Genomic DNA, 14,434 nt, shown 5'->3' with positions numbered 1-14,434 from the left:
CTTGGTTTTGTTTGTGTTTAGCATTGTTTTGTTACATTTACATCTGAATTTATGGTTTAATGGAGACAGACAAGTTCATTTATTGTTTATTGATTTAAGATTTGAGTTTCTTGAATTATAGATTAACTTGGGTTGTAACTTACCATATACCCACCATGCTTTCAGGAGACAAAAGGAGGAGGCACTGAAGCACTTCCTGCTTTTAAGCTCTCGCTGACATCACCAGTGATGTCATAGGTTAGACCAAGTATGGGGGGATTTTTTTATTTAGTTAAATGTTTGGTTTTGTATTTATGTTATTTGTACTTCTTTTGGTTTATGGTAATCACTATGCTGTGGTTGATGTGTGTGTGTAAACACTATTAACTGACACAAGTGACATTATCATATACCAGTTGTTGGTATAAGGGAAAGGACATCCCTGCTAGAAATATGATTATGTCTAGACAGATTGGAGGTCATGTTTAAAGGAAAAGTTGTTGGTTTGAGAAATAGCTGAACAGAAAGAGGATGTCAGTGTAGCTGTGTTAAGGTAAGTTTGAATTTTATTTTTTTTATTTTTTCATTTAATTTTTTGGAGAAACTTGTTTTTGGTTACAGTGGTCAGAATAAATCACCTTTTTTTAGTCATTCAACAAGTCTCTAAGTCTGTCTCTCATCACCTTTCTTGACACTCTGGCAAAACTTCACAGGTAAAACTTTATTTCACAATAAAGCAGCAAATAAGTGTAGAAAGTCAGAAAGTGTTGCAGAAGTTTCATTTAGAAACTTTGTTTGAAAGCCAAAACATGTGTCTTCTTAGGAGATGTATGTTATTACTTTTCTTTTTTCTATAATATTCCAGTGACTTTATCTTTTTTTTTTTAAATTAATATTTATAATGTGGGAAGAATGATCCAATGATGTTTGAAAGTTGGAAACTCAACAACTACAAGTTCTAAAGTATTCATACTTTATGGACAGGTGTTCCATGTGGAAATGCTTAAACCTGCAGTACGGAACTTTTACATACAAATGAACATCCGTTATATTCAAGCCCTTGCCAAATAAGTTCACACAACGCTGATTAAGCCTATCACCGCCAGATAAATCTCTCTGTATTTCCCAGTATACCGGTGTTTTTAATCTGGTGTGGGGTTTGACATTCCCGCGCTGGCTGGATGAATGCATACTGCACATGCTCTATGAACAGAGCACGGGCACAAGAGACTTCCGGCTAACTTCTGGTTATCTCTCTGCTAACTTGAATGGGGATAGAATAATTTAATGGTGCAGCTCTTCAAGAGTTTCCAAATGTTATTGGACCAAATGGATCAAATTCTGATAGTGAGTGAGTCATTTTGCACAGGTTGTGTGATGCTCAAAACAATTTATCCACCATTTTCCAGCCTCAACAGTAGAGACAGAGCAGGCAGCGGTGCCTATGATGTAAGCACGTGTCAACAGTGTTATTGTAATTACTCTCACCGCCAGAAGGGGTAGACAAAAGTAGCTTTAACATATCAAAACATGGTACCAATAGTGCTAGCATGTGGGCAGTTATTACGTGTTGTACGTTTTGACTAATAACTCATGAACTGTGAGACTTAGCAAAACAATATTTGCACCATGTGTTCCTTGGATGATACTGATTTGACTGATATAGGCCACGCCCATTTGCACCCATGAAATGTTTCCACCATTTTGGATTTTTGGTAAATACATTTATTGCTTCTTTTGGCACACATTTCATCTAATCTTCACCAAACGTAGTACATACCATATTTAGATGATCCCAAATAAAACTAATGAGTTTGTTATTGGGTATCACTTACTGTTTGTCTGTAATTGGTTACCAAAACTTCAAAGGCGTGGCCTGATGTACTTAACAGGCCATAACTCTTCAATACAAAATTTGATTGCAACCAAATTTTGACATGTTGTATATACAGCCACATTGCACAAGTGTGTGACATTTCATACAATTCTGCACACAGGGGGTGCTACAGTAACAATATAACATGATATTCTACAATTATGTAGAATGAAACTTAATGAAACTTGGTACACAAGGCATATTGAAGCATGGTACCGATAGCCCCACCTTGTGGCCATTAATAAAACACCACCATACTATTTATTAACTGCCATATCTCTTAAATGTAATACTCCATGGCAACCAAATTCAGCAAAGTTGTACAGATGATCTACATAGATAATCAATGATGAGCACAGTAGATAGGCCCATCACTAAGGTCTATCTCCTCCAAGAAGCTGAATGAGGAAGTGGGGCAGTGGTTAACACCGTCCTTCTCCGGGGGCCATGTGCTAGTAACCTCTGGCCCCCAAGGTAAATGGTACATCAAGTAGGAAATGAGAAGATGGCTTGCTTTTGTTGTTTTCTCTCCAATCATTCACATATATTTATTTAGTACAGTTTGTATTCTATTTAAACTCTTTTTAATGCACAGATTGAAGGAACTGACGGATTGATTGATTGATTGATAAAAGAATATTTTTACTACTTCATCTTAACTCTATATTGTGCTGTTTTTTTTTAAATCATTATCTACCTGTCTTTTCAGCCACATTTGCCAGTTTCCTTATTTGATTTAAAAAAAAAAAAAAAACCTTGGTTTTGCATCACATCTCTGTCCCCTCAGTGAACGAGTTGGTGTGCCTTGTTTAAGTGTGAAGTATTTGGTAATATCTATTTCCTAGTCGTGCATATTTCCTGGGGTGCATTTCCCCAGGTGGCGTAGTTGATCTTTTCATTCACCCTCTTGCCGCCACAAATTGATAGTTTGTGGTCTAGAAGATCGCAGGATAAGGTAATGTCTGAATCTTTTTTTTTTTTTAAATCTTAACAAAACAAAGGATTAATGAACATGTTATGTCATTATTGTCAGTAAAACAAAACATGATAAATAATTACTGGCCTTGTGGAATTTTGCAGATTCTGATTAACAAAATCATGAGAAGTTGTTTTTTTCTCTTTTTTTTACATCAACACTGCAGTCTTCCTGTGTGGTGGGTATCACCTCAGACAATATACTGTAGTATTTGTATTTACAATAGTTACGAAATACTGAAACTGCTGAAAAGTAAAAAAATAAGCAGGCTGAAATTTAACTCCAAAATTGAAGTATCTCAAACTAAATAAATCAGAGACAATGGTGACTGAGTTTAGACTTTCAGCTTAAATATCTGTTGAAGATTCATTCGCTCATTACTCAAGGTAGCCTCCTCACTGCCCAACTTCTTCCTCAGTCCAGTCAATAAGGAAAGCCGTTTAGTTTTCTACTCTAGTTCCATCTCATCAATCATTGGGTTGGTGTCTTTTTCTGTGACCGTGTTCTACACGGATGTAGCACCATCTGTGTGTTTTGGGGAGTAGCAGCTGTTTTGCAGGTAGTTAGCCATCGCAGTTTTCTGTGCTGTCTCTTTCTGTGCTTGTTGAAATACACCATGTCGTATTATCACACTATGCCTGGGGTCAGTTGTAGCAGAGCAGTCACATATCCGCATTATGTGTTGGGGGGGAGAGAAAAGAAAAAAAGGAGAAAAGTTGCTAAAAGGCATAGCTAAAGTCTCCCCTTCAGTCTCTATAGTCATCAGCCGATTACACTCCCCACTCTTCACAGAATGCTTCTTATTCTCCGCCATGGCTTTTTACTACCTACGTAGATACGCTTCTTGACTGCGCATTTTTGTTGGCCATTATGGGTTTCTTCTAATTCATTCAGTCCTGAAATCAATGTTTCATTTTCTGACTTAACCTTTCATCCTAAATTCTACTATGTATTTAAACAAAATGTGCTTGTTTCATTATTATTGCTCACACTGAGGCCCCTTTCTGTTCTTTTAGTTTAGTTTAGTTTTTATTTTTATTTCATGCCAAACATTTGCCCCATCCCACTTGGGATTACAAGACACCACTATTTTACAAAACATACATCTTCTGATATTGCATATACAAAGCATGTGGGAAAAGGACAAGAAAGGAAACACAAACAAAATAAAAACAAAACAAAACAAAACTCCCTAATGAACTGTACACATGAATCTACAGATTATCTTGATAAAGAGCTTTTTTCCTTTTCTTCTCCCAGGCTTTCTCCAGATAACTAATTAATTTATATTTATATGTTTCATATGTAAAGACTGAGCCAACTCAGTTATTGTGCATACAAAATGAGTATCTATTTTTATCTTACTAAACAAAGCATCACACAGTTCACAATAAAAAGGACAGTAGAAGACAAAATGGAAGTCATTTTCTGTATCAACTAGACAGCACATAGGACAAAACCACTCCTCTTCTTCTAGACTAACCCTGCTGTCCAGTTTCAACAGTCAGAGGAAAAACACCAGATCTCAGCTGGGCACATAGAGATCTTTGCTTTATAGACAAATTATATGCAACATGATTTCCATTAAGCATTCCAAGCATACCATTTTCAGTTTTTATCATTGTAAAAATATGCAGTTTTTGTTTATTCCATATATCATCAGCTCACTGCCCTTTGTCCTTGGCAAACACAGATTCTCTAAACAAACCAATGTTGAGCTTTTCGTCATTAAAAAAAAAGCCTCACCAAACACAGAGTTGCAGAACATCGTGCATGCATCTCTCGACCAAGAACCAATAATTAGTTTATCCCAGATAAATATTTGTCTTGTCTACCTACTTTCTTCCATATCAAGTAACCGATTCCATAACTGAACTATACATACAGTATCTTCCATCAAGCCTCACGATTCCCACTATAGCCAACTTTGGTGCATACTTGTGCACACCCAGAAAATATCTCATAGCACTGTTTTGAACTGATTCACACATAGAGATATTTCTAAGGCCTCTGAACCTGGCAGTATAATCAAGCACAGGACAAACACAAGCTTGAAACAGTTTAGAAGATGTTTGGAAACTCGTATCCTTCAAATTTTTACTTTTACCAATGGTTCCTGCTTTCAGCAAGAACCTTAACACCTTTTATGAAATTCATATGCTCATCAATATAGAAACCGAAATATTTATGTGTCTGCATAATTCAGATTATGTGATCCAACTTTAAACTGGTAAGTACTGCAGGTAAATGAGAGTTTTCTAAAGTGAATTATTAGGGCCTGAATAAGAAAGTGCTAGGGGCCCAACGGTCCCTGGCACAGAAAGTGTGAGGAACCTATTCTTTTTATAGATATTATTATTATTCTTGAACACCATTGCATTTTTGAGGGGCTTGGGATGTGCGAGGTGTGAGGGCCCATTCATCACTGCCTGCAGCTTTGATAACAGTTTCCTTTTTGTTACAGTTTTTCACGATTGCCAAGAACCAGTTCTTGAAATTACATTTCATTTCCCAGAACTCTAAACACAAATGCGTAACCGCACACTCATCTTCACAAACTTCAAACTTCCATGTCAAAACCAAACACTCCACTCAAGACCATTTAATCTTACATCTAAACCAAACTTTGCCTTCACACATTACACAAAAACCATCATGCAAAATAGCCATTACACACTGGTGAGATCAATTCAAAACACTACCATAAAAACCTGTTACTACAATGAATGAAGGCATTTATGGTTTTCACCTAGAACAACCTCTTTACATGATGAACACAATATAAAGACACAACACTTGTATAGAGTTTCAAAATTTGTAATTCCTCAATGTACTGTGGTAAATTAATCTGAAACTGAGTGAAAAAGTAAATGTACTGTAAAAATATGCAACTGATAAAGAATGTGGAATACAGTAAAATAATTTCCATGCATTTACAAATATTGACCAATGAAAAAAAAAAAACAGTTTGTACATAAAGAAAGTCTCAGGTCCATTGTTCCAAAACAAGTGAACTGACCCGTGGCCCTGTTATCTATCTATCTTGAGGTTCTGATTGGTGTGTGAACAGTTTTGATTTTTAGTGTTTCCACCTGGAGAGTTGTGTGTTAATTGGGTTCCAGCTGTGATGACTTGAGTTAATGATATTGAATGCCAGCGCTTTCAAAATGAGCACATGAGTGAAAACAGGGGAATAGTGTTTATAGTTTTGGGAAATGGGTCTGTCTTTTGCTAGATGGCGTCATGGTTTGGGATGTTTACTTAATAGGTCCAGTATAGTGTGAAAGCAATTGAGAAAAACTGTAATAAATAGTCTCCATTTTTTTTACCACTTGTTCGTGTAAAAGAGCATCTGCTGCATTTTGTCTTTGGATGGCGATAGTAAAACTATGTCATCTGCATACAGAAGAATACTTATCATTTCCCTTCCACACCTTAGCCCACAATTTAAAGTTTTAATTTGGCCAAATCATTTATATAACTTGCAATTCAATCTTACACATGCTATGGGCTCGCTGTAGAGAGTTTTTAGAGCCCTGTAGAATTTTCCATTCACCCCATGCTCAACAAGTCTATAAGTTAAAAGATCCATATTGATCATATCAAAAGCCTTCTTGGAGTCAATAAAACATGCATATGTTGACTTGTTTTCAGTAATTCTATTTGTTATAATTATAGAGATGATCAAGACATGACCTTGACTTACGAAACCCTGCTCTTCCACGAGAAGCCGTTCTTTCTCTAAAAACAACATGAGCCTCTCATTAAGTATAGTGGAATACAGCTTGTAAACTGTGCTCATTAGGCTGATCCCTCTTTAATTTAATGGCACCCTCGGGTCCTCACTTTGGGATTTTAGTATTGGATTTATAATAGATTTAAGCCACATAGGTGGTATTTGCCAGATTCAAAACATGTTTTAAATAATTCGCACAAAAATATCAAATAATTTGGGTGATTTTAGTATCTCATTAGGTATCATTTCAACTCCAGTTGCTTTTCCCAATTTTGCTTTGTTGATAGCCATTTGAACTTCATTACGAGTAAAACCCTTATTAAGGTCCCTTTACACAATATTCCTCTTCTAATATTTGGTTCTCTATTATATTTTTCCTCAAACAAAGTCTCCCTGGAGAAGAGATCTTTAAAGTCTCTCTCCCACCTATTTATTACCTCAGACAACCCCAGCATCTCCATGGGTATTTTCCAAACCCACCTTGGACCCAATTTATTAATTTCAGACCAAAATCTCTTGGGATTTGATGTTCGAATTTTCTTCAAGTTTAATACCTGTCCTCAACCAGCTTTATGCATAGACTGCCATAATGCTTTTGACTCCTTATTCCAATATGTTTTCTTATTAAATAACTTCCTTTCAGGATAATGGCTGTCTCTAGCTTTATTGCCAACGTCTATTTCTTCTTTAATCAATTTGCAAAAGCTACTATACCAGTTATCTAGATTTTCTTGTTCTCTAAAACAGAATTGTAAATCATTCTTCATTTTCAAGAATGTTGATTGTTGTAAACCAAAAGATAAGAAGTTAGCTAGTTAAGTCCTGCTGACTATCTTTTTTGTGGGAGAAATGAACATCTCCTCTCCTTATATTTCCATGTTAACATTTTTAAAGCTCAAAGAATTCTGACCCATCACCTCCTCTCTTTTTAACGCCTGATAGTTATCCCATGACTAAATCCTGGTTTATTCATAACCTAAGGCAAGTGCTTCTTAAATGAGGTCTAAGCCTCTCTCTCTTGTCTTCTCTCCCTCTCTCCGTACTTTCTCCTCCTTGTTCTCTCTTTTCTCTCAGGCGTCTCTTTATTGGACCATCACCCATCCTGGAACCGCTCTGCTTCCCTGGCTGTCGGTGCCATTTCCAGAGGTTTTGGATCTGGTTCCTCATCCTGTAGGTGTTTCAGCCTCACCTCATGTTTCTCTCTCTCTCTGTCCTGTGTGAATGATGTCTTGTGTGTCTCTCCCTTCCATGTGAATGATGTTTTCGATTCTGTACACACAACATATATTGTATGTCTGTCCGTCCTGGGAGATGGGTCCCTCCTCTGTTGCTCTCCCTGAGGTTTCTTCCATTTTTTTCCTGTTAAAAGGGGTTTTTTAGGGAGTTTTTCCTTATTCGAATTGAGGGTCTAAGGACAGAGGATGTTGTATTGCTGTACAGATTGTAAAACCCCTTGAGGCAAATTTGTGATATCAGGCTATACAAATAAAATTGATTTGAATTGACTTCTGCAGTACTCAGGCCACTCCCTCGGGATAGGAGCTGCTACTTCTGCAGCTTTGCAGGGAATTTCATCCTCTTCTCTCCGACAAATGGGCCACTGGTCATCTTCAGCATACTCCACATACATTCTACCTGACTCTGATTTCATCCTCTCCGCTAAGAAAATCCCTCAAGCCCTAAGACTCATGGGATCTTGCATGTAGCTGGTGGTGGTTTCTCATTTATGATTTCATGACATTAATCAATTTCTCATCCATGTTTGGCCTCCGACAGCCTTTATTGCTATCTCTACCCTTTTTTACATATCTTAATTCCTAACAACTGTTCATGTAGGTGAATCACTTCTATTGCTAATTACATTTAGTGTGTATGTGTCTGGTACATTGTTTCATGATATTCTCATCTCCTCTCAGAGATGAATCATCCTTGGCATGGTGAGAATGCTTTCATTTATTTTGGGGGATCCTGTCCAATCTTCATAAGGACCTACACTTACGAAGATGCGTCATATCAACAAAATCTAATCGCCAAAATTTCTGCGTTACTTATAACAAACATTGTTATTCATTTTAAATTGTGTTTTTTCCTTATTGAAATGAAGCTTTGGTGTAAGTTCAATAAGGGAGATCTCTATCATCACACTCTGTTTGTTGCTTTTTCCTTCTGTTCTATTTCTCCATCACTTCCACTTTCCCACATTGTCAAAATCCCTTCATTCACAATTCTGACATTGCCACACCTGACCAATTATCTTTCTTGCCGTATTCCTCTTGCCAATCAGACTCTTAGTGCTGCTCTTTAAATATCATTGCAATTCTGCACTCTGTCTTTCAGACTTACTATTGTGCAACCCACCTCCTCCCCATCACCACCATGACATCCATGTTGTCCATCTTGGAGCAGCAGTTTCCTCCATCAGTAGAGCCTGAGAGCAGCACCAGCATGCTCCACTGGGCCCTGTGAAAGGATGCCAGGTTAGTGTGAAATGCAGCCTGAGGGACTGTGTGTGTTTTTTCCTTTGTTTTTTGTCCTTTTCCTTTTTTGCGCCTGTGTTCCATCAAAGTCGCACGGTTTTCATGCCCTCAAGTCAATGCTGAATGAACCTGAGAACAAAAACAAGCATTACTTTTGTATGAATCTTTTTTTTAAAACATGGACTTACTTTAAAAACTCTAGAAAAATGTTTGAATGTTCAGGTCAAAGGTCAAATTGTCTCTTTAAACCACTGTGGTGACATCAACGCTGCTTGCTGTGAATTTTCAAAACTGTTCCAAACCACAGTGATGAAATTGTGCAAAAAACCTTTTGTCTGGTTAATTTACATGATGGAGGCTATTGTGTGTCTTTTTAAACATGTGATGTATGTCAGAGGAGTCAGATGGTTTTCTCTCTGATCAACATTAAAACAATTCAAACCATGATAGTTATGTACGTTACTCACTTACTGCCCATTGTTACACTTATGACTTTTATATAACCTCACCCGTAGGTGGCGCTACAATATTAAAAGAAATTGCTGCTGGAGCAGCAGCTAGTAGCAGCAGCTGCAGCTGGCAGTCTCACCAGCTAGCAGCAATCACATGCATTTTCTTCAAGAAATGCACATTATAGTTGCACCTGTATTCTTCTTTCCAGATTGAACTCCTTTACAGAGAGAAACGAGTCTAACAGTCACGCCAGCAGATACGTGAAGCTGTTAGTATATGGCTATAAACCAAATTATTGGACAAATTAAAATTTTTGACCTGATGATGGCGCTGCATGAAAAGTCAGGGCATTACAAAGTTATTAAAATTTCTCCTGAGGGGGACATGAAAGTCTGTAGCAAATTTCATGGCAATCCGTCCAATGGTTGTGGAAAAATCTCACTCTGAACCAAAACTGTCAACATACTGGTGACGCCAGAGGAAAAGTCAGAGGATCACCAAAGTCAGTAGGATTCATCGTCTGGAAAACTCAATTGTCTGCACACAATTTCATGGCACTCCATCCAATAATTGCTGAAATATTTCAGCCTGGACCGACCAAACATTGCCATTCATAGATTCATAGGGACCCACAACTTTCTACAAAAGCAATAAAAGTGTGAGTGAAATCTGTGTTTGTATTTATGCTTGGGTGGTGGCGTACAAGATAAAGCATGAAAGTCCAGCAATTGTATATAATTTTGAATGTATCACATATTTCTCTGTGTTTGTGTGTGTGTGTGTGTGTGTGTGTGTGTGTGTGTGTGTGTGTGTGTGTGTGTGCGTGTGTGTGTGTGTGTCTGATATGAATGTGCATGTGGCTGTCAAAAACAACACATCAGTCTTTGTCTGCCTCCCCTCTCTATGATCCTCAGCCGGGCTAGGTAAACAACTGATGTCGGCTGGAATGGACCACCTAGGTATAAGTTTCCATGTGGGAGTATCTCCTCAAAGCAAAGCAAGAAAATTTTCCGAAACACATTAAAAAGAGTTATGCAAATGGTTTACGGCAGCGCTCGTGTGGCTGTATTGTTGTATTAATCTGTATACACTGTGGCTCATCTTGGCAGGGCCCTTTGTTTGCCTTCACTCTTAATCTGCAGGGCTCATCTCAAGCTTACATCACTCAGAGTCAACAGAGAGACATCCGCCGCAGCCTTACTGCTAACACTAGAGCTAACACTGGGGTCAAATACTGTGTGTGTTTGTGTGTCCGTGCCGGAGTGTGTGTCGACCAGAGAGACCAAGAAAAGCCAAAAAAGGTCAGCAAGTTGACAACAAGTGTTCAATGATGTCACAGGCACCTGATCATAATGTGCTTATATTCTGTATCTCGCCTTTGCAAAAGATATGACCCTCAAATTTTCACTTTGTAAGCTTTCATGCATTTTCTGATGACCATGTTCCGATACATATTTGCTCTTCAAACACTGACTGGCAGGGGCCCAACCAGAAAGTGAGAAATGAAGAGTGAAAGAAAAAGAAAGTAAGGCACAGTTGGTTTTCTCTGCTTGCAAAGATGTGGTTTATCCTGACTGGAACAGGGCCATAGCTTGCATCAGCCTTCTGTCCATGTGTCCGTGTGTCTGTGTGTCCCGGCCAGTGAACTCTGCCAGATGCCTGCCGCCTTGTTATCAGTACAGGCACGGCCCGTTCTGCTGCGCCGTGTGGGCCAAACAGTTTATCACACACCACTAACAAGAGGTTGGGGTCTTGCACAAGGGATAGCGCACACACACATAGATACACCAACCAGAGAGAGAAAATCCTACATGAACACACATGCATGGAGACAAACGCACACCTTTGCATGAACTGTAGATCTTCCAGTAACTGTTTTCCCACCGCAGCGTGCATCTTAAATATTGTCCAAAATTGACTCTTTGTCTGCTGATTTGTTAATTCCCTAAATTCCTATAACAAGAATCACAACTTACTTAAAGTGGCTAAAATCAGTATTTTCATATTAACAATATATCACATTCCTACTTGGATTTTAAATGGGTCACTCGTAGTAATGAGCCTACAAAAAATTATCACCTGACTCCTGCCGTTTACCTCAGCTGTAAGAACCTTTATAGCACCTTTCAGCTCATTGTTTTGGTTTTATGGCCCCCAAGTTTACTGTTTTCGGTCGCCCTCAGTGCTCTCAGTGTTGTTTTCGGAGAGTAGGCAGCTGTTGTCAAGGAAAAAGCTCAGATAAACCCAATTAACCAATGTATGCTACCTGCCCAACACCAAACCAGACAAAGTTAGCAACTAGCTAGTGAACATAGTGTAGCGTTTAGCAGCTAGAGAGCCAGACATTACCCGCAGCATTTAGTGAGGAGCAAAAGAGAGCTAAAAGGAAAGTGAATATTGGACTTACAGACTAAATAGATGCAAGTGTTGCTCCTCATTGACTATATGTGGAAATAGGCAATTATTAGCTCATAAGTTCACCAGATAAACTTGAAAGGTGATAATAAGACAGTGACCCCAAGTCAGTGATCCCCCAAAAAACCCTGTTAATGCAAGTTTAAGTCAATTTAAAGGAATAGTTTGACATTTTGGGAAATATTAATATCAGTATCACTCTCATGTCTTTGTGCTAAAGCCAGGAGGTGATGAGCTTTATTTAGCATATAAGACTGGATATTTAGACTGGAAAAAGGAGGAAATAGCTAGCCTGGTTCAAAATATGCCTCTAGAGCTTTCCAAACAACACGTTTGATCTATTTTTTAGACAGTACATGAATATAAATGTAAATACAACAATTTGAGATTTTAGGGTTAGCAATGTGCTGTAATTATTTCGTGACGGACAACAATTTATCCATCTGCGCAACACTTGTGCGGTGTCTCTGCTGGTTGCCTCAATCTCACTGTGATTACAAGATTGTGCATGTTGTCTGCCAAGAGATAGTTAAAGCAACTTCGCCTGAAACCACATTGACATTTTTATTTTTCTGTGTATGGATTAAACAAATGAGATGCATTGCGTTAATTACTGAGCTTTAAAAGGGTTGGTAGGCGTATTTTTGAGCTCCGTCTTTATGCTAAGCTAAGCTAATCAACTCCTGATTCGCTTAACACTTACTTCACAGGCTCACATCAAAAACTTGCTGAGAAACAAACTCCGCAAGAAAGCATATAATTGTATTTCCCATAATGTTAAACTATTCCTTTAAGGTTTTATGTTTAATTAAGGAAAGCTTTTTAATGACTCAACAATTAAAATAAGAAGAAAATCTTCTCTTAACTTGTCTAATGAATCAACATTTATTGTAGAACAAAAAGGCAAAGCAAGGCTTGGTAAACAAAAAAATCTGATTGTTTATGGCTGTGCTAAAACAACAAATTGCAACAGTGTGTGGCCTCTCAGTCAAACCCTCACACAATCACACAAATGCACCCCGATAAGTCCAACTCCAGCGTCAGAGCGCACTCTACAAAATGAATCATAAATAAATCAAGTCAGTGTTATTCCAGAAATGGAGGATTACAGAGTAAACATGCCCGTCTCCTCAGTGAAATATTGGTCTGAATAAGAAACATTGCCCATTTGCTCCTCAGAAAATATTGCCCATTCATTCTCATCACTGCCACATAAGGCAAAAACACATATGGTGTATAATTTTCTGTGGTGATGCCCTGGTGTCTTTTGCATGGTGTTCTGTGGTGCTGCCTTGCCATTGCCAAAGCCCTAATCCTCATTTTGGTACAGAGACTGCCTGTGGTGGTGGTGTACTGTGTGCATCCTAATCTCTCCAAAGCTCTGTGTCTAATGGATGCACTGCCTCTCTGTACACTGTGTACTTCCAGTTTAGCTATAGCCTAACAGGCATGGCAAAGTGGTGACAGGAAGAGGTTGTTACACAAACAGACTGGGAAGGATGAAGGAAGGAAGGAAGGAAGGAAGGAAGGAAGGAAGGAAGGAAATGCTCAGTCTGCAACTTGCAACCATGTAAACTATAAGTACATTCACAACAAAATGCAGTTTGACTAAAAAATCAGCCTGATCATAAAAAACAACAAGCTTTTTTTTATTTTATTCATGTGTTGACAAACATTACTGATGTAAACAAACATGTCATAGGTTTAGAGAATATTAATTACTGAGATTTTGTTTATTGTCTGTCGTCAAGACATCTTACACGAATCATGTAAGACCTGTCAATCAATTTGGCAGCGATAGCAGGCTCCAGTTTTGTGTTTTGAATTGTGATGTTGCTGCAACTGACAATTACTTTATTGTCAGTTAATCTCTCTGTTTCTCTTTCTATTTTACAAATCAATCAATTAATATTTAGCCTTAATATTTTTTAAAAGGCAGTGAAAAATGCCTATTGCAGTTTCTAACATTCCTAAGTGACATCTTCAAATTGTCTGACCAACAGTCCAAAACTCAATTGTATTAAATTTACAATCATATAAAACAGAGAAATCACATATTTCAGAGACTGGAACCAACAAATGTTTGGCATTTTTGGTTGATACTTGATGTTGTGTTCCTTTTGCGGGCCTGTAAAGGAAGACGTAGGTGCATTCATGGCACAAACAACCTCCTTAAATATTTTGGATACTGCTTCAACTGCAATTTCTAGGTCTGTGTATCCTGTGCTGCTCCTCAGGCTCACTCTTCAGCTCCATCACACAGATGCCACTGCAACCTGAATGCTTTTAGGCACGGCTCCAGGGATGGAAGTGTAGGTCTGTTGGTTAGTCCACCACTGAAATATCTCCACAACTATTGGATGGATTGCCATTAAATTTTGCACAGACATTTACAGCCCCCAGAGGATGAATCCTATCATCTTTGGTGATCCTGTGACGTGTCCTTTATAGCCACCATGAGGTTGACATTTTTTAGTTTTGAGCAAAATGTCCCAACATCCATTGTATGGATTGCCATGACA

At 38.2% G+C, this 14,434-nt stretch overlaps 1 protein-coding gene across 2 annotated transcripts in view; it reads left to right on the top strand.

Annotated features, from left to right (window-relative positions):
* Positions 1-14,434, top strand: part of LOC121910628 (nephronectin) — a 30,653-nt gene that overhangs the window by 1,578 nt on the left and 14,641 nt on the right. Inside the window, exons 1-3 of one of the 2 annotated variants that reach the window (XM_042431911.1) lie at positions 275-532; positions 7,642-7,737; positions 8,905-9,044. The gene's annotated coding sequence lies outside the window, so the exon portion shown is untranslated. Of the gene's footprint in view, positions 1-274; positions 533-7,641; positions 7,738-8,904; positions 9,045-14,434 lie in introns of those variants that run through there. The other variant, XM_042431902.1, reaches the window with a different exon arrangement.

This window comes from Thunnus maccoyii, chromosome 2, assembly GCF_910596095.1.
Source record: "Thunnus maccoyii chromosome 2, fThuMac1.1, whole genome shotgun sequence".
Lineage (NCBI taxonomy): Eukaryota > Metazoa > Chordata > Actinopteri > Scombriformes > Scombridae > Thunnus > Thunnus maccoyii.
The sequence above is the reverse complement of the archived record's forward strand: the minus strand, read 5'-3'. Positions and strand labels throughout refer to the sequence as shown.